This window comes from Ahaetulla prasina, chromosome 1 (assembly GCF_028640845.1).
Source record: "Ahaetulla prasina isolate Xishuangbanna chromosome 1, ASM2864084v1, whole genome shotgun sequence".
Classification (NCBI taxonomy): domain Eukaryota; kingdom Metazoa; phylum Chordata; class Lepidosauria; order Squamata; family Colubridae; genus Ahaetulla; species Ahaetulla prasina.
The window spans coordinates 208,180,848-208,193,121 of NC_080539.1; the positions used below are offsets into that span (position 1 = coordinate 208,180,848).

The following is a 12,274-nucleotide window of genomic DNA, read 5'->3' on the forward strand; positions in this document are numbered from 1 at the left end:
TTGTTTCCTGATTGCTTATTTGTACCCTATGATTATCATTAAGTGTTGTATCATTAAGTGTTAAATTTGTACCCTATGACTATCATTAAGTGTTGTAGGTGTTGTACCTTGATGAAGGTATCTTTTCTTTTATGTACACTGAGAGCATATGCACCAAGACAAATTCCTTGTATGTCCAATCACACTTGGCCAATAAAAATTCTATTCTATTCTATTCTATTCTATTCTATTCTATTCTATTCTATTCTATTCTATTCTATTCTATTATTTTTATTGATATATGGATGACTTTTGATCACTTTATAATTGTGTACTTATATTCTGCTGCTTATTGTCTGCTTGGAGTCGGAATGATTGACGCAGCATAAAAGAATTTGTAATGAATAAATAAATTCCCAAACTGCAAAAGTGAAGACCAACCTCAAATCCCCTTTTCTGAAGGCCTTTTTTCCTCAGAGTTTCTGGATGTACAGAAATGCAGCCAAGAATGGTTTTTCTGTTCCTAATTTCTAGCTTCCCCAGCATGTTTGTTTACGATGTGATGTTTTCTTAATTACATGGCACATATTACCTAGCAGCATGCCAATAATGAAAATTCTCTACAGGGACATTCTCATGGGGTTGAAGTGAAGTAGGTCACCCTGTCATATTCCACATGGAAATAATTATAATCTAAAACATGTCCAGCAGGAACAGAAGTTCTCATTGGTCATTGGTTGCTGCAGAAAACAACAGACAACACCACCACCCCCATTATGCATATTCTCTTTTGACGCGCATCATGAGAATCACCAAGGCAGCAGATGGTCCACGCACCAATCCCTCCAGCGTGAAAACATTTCTGTACTTGTCAGGACCTTAAACTGCACCCTGTTCTATTTGATTATTTTCAAAGTCTGAGCTGGCCACAGGGGCTCAGATGAGAAAGATTTGCAAATCAGGAGGGAAAGATAAAAGCAGAAATGAAGGCATTTCCAACTGCATTGGAAAGAAAAACCTATGGAAAAGCTTAATGGTTCTCTTCGATTGTGAGTATGGAACATTCCTAGTTGCTTTAAGTAGAAGGAGATGTTTTCAGCAGTCATGAATTAATTAAGGCCGCTGTATAAATAATGTCTTCTTAAATAAAGAAGAAATTCTTAAATAAAGAAATGGGTTGTTTCTTTTAAATAGAAGAGCTCAAGTTCAACTGTAGGTGATTCCTTGATATAGAAGTATACAAAAGTAACACCATAGGTATTGGGAAAAGTGAAGCAGTTTACATGTCTCAGAGATTATATATATATAGGAAGAAGAAAAGAAAAACAATAAAACAGGAACGTACGCACGTTTGTGCGCTTATGCATGCCCCTTATGGTCCTCTTAGGAATGGGGTGAGGTCAATAGTAGAAAGTTTTTGGTTAAAGCTTTTAGGATTATAGGAAGAGACCACAGAGTCAGGTAAAGTATTCCAAGCACTGATGATTCTGTTACAGAAGTCATATTTTTTGAAATCTAGATTAAAGCGGTTGACATTAAGTTTAAATCTATTGGTTGCTCTTGTATTATTGCAATTAAAGCTGAAGTAGTCTTTAACAGTAGTCTTGATCGAAAGGTAAGACTAACAAGTAGTCTTGATCGAAAGGTCGGCAGCTCAGCGGTTCGAATCCCTAGGGCTGCCATGTAATGGGGTGAGCTCCCATTACTTGTCCCAGCTTCTGCCAACCTAGCAGTTCGAAAGCACGTAAAAATGCAAGTAAAAAAAATAGGGACCATCTCTGGTGGGAAGGTAACAGAGTTCCGTGCGCCTTTGGCATAGAGTCATGCCGGCCACATGACCACGGCTGGCTCTTCGGCTTTGAAACGGAGATGAGCACCGCCTCCTAGAGTCGGCAACGACTAGCACGTATGTGCGAGGGGAACCTTTACCTTTTAGTCTTTAACAGGAAGGACATTACAATAGATGATTCTATGAGTTAAACTTAGGTCTTGTCGAAGGCGACGGAGTTTCCAAGATTAACTGCAGAGGGTGCTCATTTCTAAATAACTTCATTCAGTTCCAGACTGAGGATCTTCATCCAAACAACACTTCCTTTAAACTCTTCTACTACTCTTTCTGGGGGTCATCTGTCCTATGCAATTTTAGATACCACTTAAAGTCAAGATTCCGTATTTTATTCCCTTCCCTCATATTTCTTTATCCCAGTCCTTGCTTTATTTTGAAAGTGCAGCAGCGACACTCAAGTTGCTACGATGGAAGGGTACTGAAGAACGGGCACAAAATGACATGTTTTATTGCTCTAATTACTATATGCTTCTGTCAGGGGTGATGACTCAGACAAAGCAGTGCGGTTTGATTGGATATGGATTCACACTCAAAGAAAAGCCATTCTGAGCAAGATTAAAATTCATGGAGTAATGAGAAGCTTTGTGTTAGCTTCTTTACAATACTATTAGACACTGAATACCATGGCTTCTAAAACACTTTCTTCTCAATCTTCTTTCCTCATGCAAATGACAAGCCTTTGTGTTCCAGCAATTCTAAATCCTTTATTTTTAGCCTTGTCTTTCTGTGTTTTGTGGGTATGTATATTTTTTGCCCTTTTGTCCTCAAAAATCTTGACAGTGTAAGTGATAAAAATAATAAGCTTGGAGAAAAAACACAATTTCAGGAAAAAAAAGAATGTTTAAGCTTATTGGATTCATACTGTTATTGCTTTTTAAAAACTACGCATACATTAAGCCCCATACTTAGTTGAATGATAGACTTGGGGCTTATCTGTGCTATCAGCATAGCATGGACTAATGGTTTCATAGGGGAGAAAATTCCTCCCCTATCTGCCCCCAAGAAGACAATCACTGTGCATCTTTTCCTACTACAGATAAAAGTGTTTTCGGTCCTAACTTGGCACAGGCAGTGCTGCTCATCACTTCATTTCATTGTAGCCCCTGGTCCTGTGTGCAGCACTAGAACTATTTGAGTAAAATTCATGAGCAGCAAAGTCATGCAAAATAAGTTTGGGAACAGAGGCTTAAGTGACTGGAAATATGTATTTATATTTGACAGGTTCAACAATGGAAAGGTGAACCCTCCACCATTCTTTTCTTTTTTTTTTTACCAGTAAAATTGACAAGTCTTCTGCCAGTTTCCCCTTCTAGTCCAAATGACAAGAAAGATTTTTTGACCTATCAGTGGACATGTTGTTGGGGGAGTCAGCAAAGAAGGGGCCAGGTAGTCAATAGAAACCACCAATATTGGATCCGTGATTTTACCAGGGACTTCAAAGGACAAGAAAGATACTGACATAGCCCTTAGACACATGGGAGAGCCACATAAAAGGGGCAATCCACTCATCGGAGTGTTGGAAGAAATATCCATCTGGGTTCAGTTCCAAGTGGGGACAAAGACACTGGAAACATAGAGGCTGCTTGGAAAGATGGTTTAATGGTGGCCAGGATCACATGGCTTGAGATCCTGAACAGAAAAGGGCTGAGATCCTGTGTGCTCCCTGGCTTTATGCTTTTTCTGAGCTTTGAACTTTCTGGGGCACAGGAAGAGTATCCTGATTGGTTGTCAGACTCCCAGTGGGTGGGGGTCTTAGCTAGCCTTGCTGGCTGATGTAATCTTCCCAGGTGCCATGTGGTGAGTTTCTGTTCTAGATGGGTTCTATTATGTTGCAGATGATGATGGCCCATTGAGAAAGGTGGGGAGAATGAGTGAGCTTAGCTGAGGCTTTTAATGGCCCATTGACAAAGGTGGGGGGGAGTCAGGGAGCTGCTTTGTCTTTAAAACATGTTTCTCCATTTCTCATCCAGGGAAATATATTCTGCCTTTTTAAATATTTTCTAAAATATTTCATTCTTCTAGGAGGGGGGTAGGTGCTAAATTCCTACAGGAGCTTGTGTTGAATACCTGGAAATGACATCTGGCCATCATCATAGTCAAAGTAAGCAAAGGGATTTCTTAGTCTGTCATCATTTCCAGCCATTTTAGACATGAGAGACAAGCAGTTTAGGAATAGAAATATCTCCTCCTTATATGCTGAACAGCTTTATAAGCTAGAAAAGAACGAGGGAAACGGGAAAAATAGTTCTTAAAGGCCTAATTTCCTTCCCTTCTCTTGCAATGATGATTGGTCTTCTATTCCTCCCTAATGAATAATTACCACTCAAGATTCCTCTCTGTTTTCTAGAGATGGACTGAAGGGGAAAGTTTGAGACAGAAAAAAAATTAACAATTTTCCTTGGGAGGACAGGTTGGAGAGTCAAATTATCAGAGTACAGTCAGGAGTGATTGGATTAGTGGCAGCCTATCATAAATAGCCACCCTCTTGATGGGAAGAGGGTACTTAGTTTTTGTCAGCACACTCACAAAAAGCCAAATTTGATGTCATTTAAATGGTTGTATTACAGTTAATATAATGTTAAAATCTTCGTACCTCTCCCATGATCTTCAAAGAGAAGGGGGGAAAAAGTCCCTGAAGTTGTACTTGGCTTTTCAAAGGAAACTCCCCTCCCCTCTGTTATATGGCAGCTGCAGCTCCTGCTTACATAACAAAACCTGCATTGTTAATTGCAGCATTGTGACTTAGGGGCCATAGAAATGGAGCCACGGATGGGGAGCCTCAAGCTCTAGTAAACACTGCTATTATAAAAAATGCTGTGCCAAACAATAATTCTACTACAGCAGTTCCCTCCCCTCCCTCTCTGTTTGTGTGGATTGATCTCTAAGCTTAGCGGCTGCAGAAAGAGGAGCATTCAAATCCTGTTTGGAATTCAAGAAGAAGGGAAAGAGAGAAGACCTCATCTTTCCAGTCACCAATGTTCTTATTTTAAAGCCTTCACACAAGTTCAGAACAGCAAGGGGGTTTCCTGTCCCCATATTTTTTCTTCTTCTTCCTTTCTTATAATAATTATTTAACTTGGCAAAAGTCAGGTACCAAACAAGGCGATCTGGTCATACATATCATGACTGTAAAAAAGAAAAGAAGAAACGATAGAGGCAATAAGCCTTCCTGCTGCTCCAATTACACGCAGGAACTTTTTCAAAATAAAAAAGATACACCCACTGGGGAGAGAAAGAGACCTTGGGTGTTTTTTTTTTCTTTACTTAAAAAAATAAGACCTTCACAACATTTAAAGCAGCAGGAGAGTTCATTGTCTTCATTTTAAAAAAAATGCTTCTAAGGATCATTTGACTGCATAATGGTCAGGTGAAGACACAGCACGGCAGGACTGTGGACTCATATTGTTGGGACTGAAAAGCCTAAACGAGCTCCAAAGACAATTTTCAGCCTTGCAGGATAGGAATCACAACCAAATAAGTTCTACATTTTTGTAAAACTGTTTTGACAGGATCTGGCTACTTCTTTCTCCTGTTTCCTTTTGTAGGAATTAAGCACCCACCCCCCTCCTAGAAGAATGAAATATTTTAGAAAATATTTAAAAAGGCAGAATATATTTCCCTGGATGAGAAATGGAGAAACATGTTTTAAAGACAAAGCTGCTTCCTGACTCCCCCCCACCTTTGTTAATGGGCCATTAAAAGCCTCAGCTAAGCTCACTCATTCTCCCCACCTTTGTCAATGAGCCATTAAGGCCTGAGCCAGTCCATTGTCTACACGACAAAGATAGGATTAGCCCCTACCCATCTAGCCACAGAATCTTACCACATGGCAAGGCTCAGACAAGCTTGAGAGACAACCTACAAGGCTAGCTAAGACTCCCACCCCCTGGGAGTCTTGACAGCCAATCAGGGTACTCTTCCTGTGCCCCAGAAAGTTCAAAGCTCAGAAAAAGCATAAAACCAGGGAGCACACAGGATCTCAGCTTTTTTCTGTTCAGGATCTCAAGCCATGTGATCCTGACCACCATTAAACCATCTTTCCAAGCAGCCTCCATGTTTCCAGTGTCTTTGTCCCCACTTGGAACTGAACCCAGATGGATATTTCTTCCAACACTTTACAACCCAAGAAACTAGGAAGAGTCCCTTTTGAGCGTCTTGCCCTGCCAACTACCCAGCTGTGAGTTATACTGTCTCTTAGCTGACTGTTCCCTTGGCTGCAACTCTTGGCCTAGTCTCCCAAGGTTTCTTTCCCACATACCAACCCAACAATTCAGAGGGTGATTAATTCTGAGTTGCCCTGATTTCAGAGGGAGTCTTTAGAACCTGCACCCTTTATTCTTCCTAGCCTTAGACTGTGTTCTTGATAATCTTCTGAGAGTGAGATTCCTCTTACATTATTTCTGCAGTTTCCAGACACATAGAAATCTCAAATTCTGAAGAAAAACCAGAGGCTTTGCAAGTTCAGATCAGAATAAACAGAGCTGAAGTTAAGAGACTTCCGTTTCTTCATCTATTTTTAATACCTCAGTTAGGCATTGACATATTTATGAACCACAGTCCTTAGAGCAGTGGCAATTTAAAAATGTCTGGATTTCAACTTCCAGAACTCCCCAGCCAGCATGAATTCTGGGAGTTGAAGTCCAGATGTCTTAAAACTGCCAAAATTAAGAAACACTGTCTTAGACTACTGCTTAATTTAACTTGTAATTCTAAGATCTGAATAGTTTGGCTGGATTTTTTTTTAAAAAAATATTATTCAATATGAATACCAATAAACAGCTGGTTTTCTCCAGAAATTCATTTCAGTCACACCAAAGCAATCACACAATCTTTAGCAGAAGAACATGGAAAGCAAAATTATGCTGCTTTGAGTATTCATAAATTTATTTTTTGTTTTGCCACTTAAAATAATTAAGTTGACTATCTGGTGTCTAAAAAGGTATTGTGAACTCTTCCCAGATTTCTTGCACAGTTTGCTTACTAGCTTTGAAAGAGGCAGAAGAAAATTTGTCCTGCAGGAAACAATGAGTCCTATAAATGTTGGGTTCTAGATTAGACGCAGTATAATTAATATGATTAAAGGGAGAAATGGTGAATACACAGAGATATTATTACCTAGAGTAAAATAATATAATTATAGTTACATGAAATCAAATTTAATTTTTTGACCTAGCATGCCTTCTCTTTGGAAGTGATTATATGTCATGCCCCAGATCATTTGGGCGAAGGCTGTTTATGTTATTAAAAATAAAACCGAACAAAACCCTATCCGATTTAAATAGCATTTGTTTGATTTTGACCTAGCGCAGATTATATGCTGGAAAGCTGCTAGAGCAGATTTTAAAGTCAAGAAGTAATGCTGCTCTGATCCTCTTCATAGAGTGATAATGCTCAGTGGAAGACTTCGCTTTGTCGGAAAAAAAATCTGGTTAGTTGAAAGCTACCTTTAGAATCTTTGATTAGTCTTTTTGTTCTTGTCATGAAAGAATACTTGAAATGCTTCTGAAAACAAGCCACAATTTTATGGAGTACATTTGGAAAATGTAACAGTAGGTGATGCTATTGAAGAAACTGGAGTGGATAGTTCAAAAGCCCTACTCAACCCTAAAACCTTTTTACTTGTGGTTCAGGTTCAGTCAACAGTCAACAACAAAATATAGAAAATCTGCTGTGGCTTTCTTGTGCCTTTGTTTTTCAAAATGTTTTTTTTTAAGAAAAATAATTTGTAAAAATACATCTCAAGACACACACCCCACTTTCCAAAAATACAGTACCTTAAGAGCCACTGAAAAGTATTCAACATAATAAATGCAATATAAGCATCCCTTGCTTATTATAATAGCGTAGCTTGTGGCAAGTTGAGTCTTATTAGTTCCATAGCCAACTGATTATTTTTTATTGTTTTCTTCCTTTCATGTTGTTATCATGATGGTTTTAGTCAGGTCATCGCAGCCAGCATTTTAGCAATATGCTAGTTGACTGCCTTTAACCTGTGTGGCTGAGTGATTTTATTTCTTTGACTTTTAATATTTTTATGGTGTACAAAGCTTTAAGTTTGCCTCTGAAGGTGAGCTAGTCTACAACTGGTCATCACTGGTTTTTTAAAAAGAAAAATATATAAAGTTTATGCTCTTCTTTCCTGACAACAGATTTTATGAGTTTCTCCAGCACTGAAAATAAATATTTTAAATGACTTAACAGGCAGCTGCCTGCTGAAGTTCAGAACAAGCTCAAAAATAATGAAGCTTAGCTTGTAGACTACAACTGAAGGGTTGGAAATTTCTAAAGGACAAAGAAAACAATTGGCTAAAAATTTCTGTCTGATATGAAAATCTATATTTAGCTTTCCATTCTCAGATCACTGATTTTGTGACTTCCAAATGACAATCAGATTAATAAAAACAGATTAAGATTACCAAGAAATGAACTTTGAAATGAAAGTATACATATGTTTGTGTGTGTGTGTGTATGTGTATATATTTATTCATCAAGAATGTATTAGGTATTATATGTAAGTATAAGCATGAATTAAATACATAAAATAGATATGAATAGAGGAAACATTAGGACATATAAAAATAATCAAGGACATTCCTGATCCACATGGGGATGAACTTCATTACATCATAAAATAAACTTTTAGCACCTGAAACATTAGTTTCCAGAACTTCCTTTAAGGCCCAGTTAATCCTCAATGTCAAATAAATTTGCAAGATTTTGTTGTCCAGTCTGGTAAATACATTCAGTACATTTACATACGTATCAATGTTGCCAGAATTTAGGCAGTTTTTCCCAGTTTCGCTTGGTTGCAATAGCTATTCATCCTGGGGCTATCTGGAGAACATGGTTTGGGAATGGTTAACCTGAATTTAGGAGCTCAAGAAGACCTGAAAGTTGTGAGTTGTTTATACAGTTTTATATGTATACTGATTGATTGATTAAATCAGTTATCTTGTCCCACCCATACATTTTGTAATTCTTGCAGATTTACTGAAATTAATGCTTCCAGAAATTCCAGTAAAGCAAGCAATAAAAAAGCCACTCCTGTATCTAATTCAATTTTTTGTTTGACTGACAGAAAAAAACAATATAATTTCAAGTATATATCTTAAAGTATCTCTCAAAGCTTGAAGCTAAGCTTTTGCCAAGCAGATGCTATTAACTAGTGAAGAGGGATTGACAAAATTATATTTTCAAATTAATTATTATAAGCTGAAGGAACATATTCTACCTTCTACGGCTTTGGATGTGGCTCCATAAGCAAATGTCTACCATAGGAAAGAATATATAGTCAGTATTTGCTTTTTCATTGAAAACATTCCTTAGCATCTCAAGCTTTTACTGGCCACATTCATATATACATGGACAATCATACCGTAATTTCTTAAATTGAGATTTTCATGAGCTATAGCAGTTGCTTGAACTTTTCTCTCTGGATGAATGAACTGGTAGCATCAAGGAGCTGTACTTAACCATCGAATTGGAAAATCTTGTTTACATTTAATTGGAAAAACTTGTTTAATAGCTTTTTTAGGATTAAAATGCAGCTAGCTATAATTATGACACTATATTTGGCTTGTTTGGCTCCATTAGCCATAGTTTGCTATATTGGACAGAAGAGGAAGTTGAGATGAATTCTTACTTCATGATTCTTTTTCTGGTCAAGAAAATATAGTTAGTCCTCAACTTATAAACATTCATTCAGTGAGTGTTTGAAATTATGCTGGTACTAAAAAAATGGAATCAAGACCTGTGCCTGGAGTTACTATTTCTTTATTTCTTTATTTCTTTTTATTTATTTATTTTGTCAAACACAACAATATATATAAGTATAAGCATGAAATAACCACACAAAATGAATACAACCAAAGGGAACAGTAGGACAGGAATGGTAGGCACGCTGGTGCTCTTATGCTGGCCCCTTACAGATCTCTTAGGAATGGACTGAGGTCAACAGTAGACAGTCTTAGGTTAAAGTTTTGGGGATTTTGGGATGAGACCACGGAGTCAGGTAGTGCATTCCAGGCATTAACAACTCTGTTACTGAAGTCATATTTTCTACAATCAAGATTGGAGCGGTTCACTTTAAGTTTGAATCTATTGTGTGCTCGTATATTGTTGTGGTTGAAGCTGAAGTAGTCTTCCACAGGAAGGACATTGTAGCAGATGATTTTATGAGTTATGCTCAGGTCATGGCAAAGGCAGCGTAGTTCTAAATTTTCTAAATCCAGAATTTCAAGTCTGGTGGCATTGTTGTGATCAGAGGAGTGGAGGACTCTTCTTGTAAAATATTTCTGGACACGCTCAATTGTATTAATGTCCAAAATCAGTGTGGGTTCCAGACAGATGAGTTGGAATCGAGAATTGGTCTATCAAATGTTTTGTATGCTCTGGTTAGTAGTGTAATGTTTCCGGAGAAGAAGCTATGCAAAATTAGGTTTACAACTCTTAATGCCTTTTTGGCAATGTAGTTGCAGAGGGATTGACAAAATTATATTTTCAAATTAATTATTATAAGCTGAAGGAACATATTCTACCTTCTACGGCTTTGGATGTGGCTCCATAAGCAAATGTCTACCATAGGAAAGAATATATAGTCAGTATTTGCTTTTTCATTGAAAACATTCCTTAGCATCTCAAGCTTTTACTGGCCACATTCATATATACATGGACAATCATACCTTAATTTCTTAAATTGAGATTTTCATGAGCTATAGCAATTGCTTGAACTTTTCTCTCTGGATGAATGAACTGGTAGCATCAAGGAGCTGTACTTAACCATCGAATTGGAAAATCTTGTTTACATTTAATTGGAAAAACTTGTTTAATAGCTTTTTTAGGATTAAAATGCAGCTAGCTATAATTATGACACTATATTTGGCTTGTTTGGCTCCATTAGCCATAGTTTGCTATATTGGACAGAAGAGGAAGTTGAGATGAATTCTTACTTCGTGATTCTTTTTCTGGTCAAGAAAATATAGTTAGTCCTCAACTTATAAACATTCATTCAGTGAGTGTTTGAAATTATGCTGGTGCTAAAAAAATGGAATCAAGACCTGTGCCTGGAGTTACTATTTCTTTATTTCTTTATTTCTTTTTATTTATTTATTTTGTCAAACACAACAATATATATAAATATAAGCATGAAATAACCACACAAAATGAATACAACCAAAGGGAACAGTAGGACAGGAATGGTAGGCACGCTGGTGCTCTTATGCTGGCCCCTTACAGATCTCTTAGGAATGGACTGAGGTCAACAGTAGACAGTCTTAGGTTAAAGTTTTGGGGATTTTGGGATGAGACCACGGAGTCAGGTAGTGCATTCCAGGCATTAACAACTCTGTTACTGAAGTCATATTTTCTACAATCAAGATTGGAGCGGTTCACTTTAAGTTTGAATCTATTGTGTGCTCGTATATTGTTGTGGTTGAAGCTGAAGTAGTCTTCCACAGGAAGGACATTGTAGCAGATGATTTTATGAGTTATGCTCAGGTCATGCCAAAGGCAGCGTAGTTCTAAATTTTCTAAATCCAGAATTTCAAGTCTGGTGGCATTGTTGTGATCAGAGGAGTGGAGGACTCTTCTTGTAAAATATTTCTGGACACGCTCAATTGTATTAATGTCCAAAATCAGTGTGGGTTCCAGACAGATGAGTTGGAATCGAGAATTGGTCTATCAAATGTTTTGTATGCTCTGGTTAGTAGTGTAATGTTTCCGGAGAAGAAGCTATGCAAAATTAGGTTTACAACTCTTAATGCCTTTTTGGCAATGTAGTTGCAGAGGGCTTTGGCACTTAGATCATTTGATATGAGAACTCTAAGGTCTTTGACAGAGTGAGGGTCATCTACAAGGTCATGTCCATCAAGCTTGTATTTAGTGTTCTGATTCTTTTTTCCAATGTAAGACAGAGCATTTGTTGGTTGAAATTTGGAGTTGCCAAATTTTTGACCATTCCGACACAAAGTCAAGGTCTTTTTGAAGGGTAGCAGCATTGTTGGTAGTGTTAAATAGTTTAACATCATCGGTGAAGAGAACACCGTTACTTATAATATGGTCACAGAGGTCATTTATGTATAATATGAAGAGGGTTGGTCCTAGAACGCTGCCTTGGGGGACACCGCTATTGACAAGAGCAGGATTTGATAGGGCACTGCCTATTTTGACCTATTGTTTACTATTACTATTGTTGCAGTAGCTCTGCAGTAATATGATCAATATCATATTGGTGCTTGGCAGTCTACCTGCCCTAATGACTGCAGGGGCACTGAATTTTCCCCCACACTATTTCCCACTTCCCACCATTGTATGCCCTGCACAGTGGCATTAATCAGCAGCAGCAGTGCTGAGGTTGGGGCTGGGCTTGAAGTCGAGTTACTCGCTACCACCCTTAGATCTCAAACTCAATCAGAATAGAGCTGGAAGGGACCTTGGAGGTCTTCTCGTCCA

The 12,274-nt window shown here is 37.8% G+C and overlaps 1 long non-coding RNA gene across 3 annotated transcripts in view; it reads left to right on the top strand.

Moving 5' to 3' along the window:
- Window positions 1-791: 791 nt before the first annotated feature.
- LOC131201369 (uncharacterized) overlaps window positions 792-12,274 on the top strand; it is a 79,730-nt gene continuing 68,247 nt past the window's right edge. For all 3 annotated transcript variants that reach the window (XR_009155826.1, XR_009155827.1, XR_009155825.1), the window contains exon 1: window positions 792-1,028. This is a non-coding gene — a long non-coding RNA (uncharacterized LOC131201369). The remainder of the gene's footprint in view (window positions 1,029-12,274) is intronic.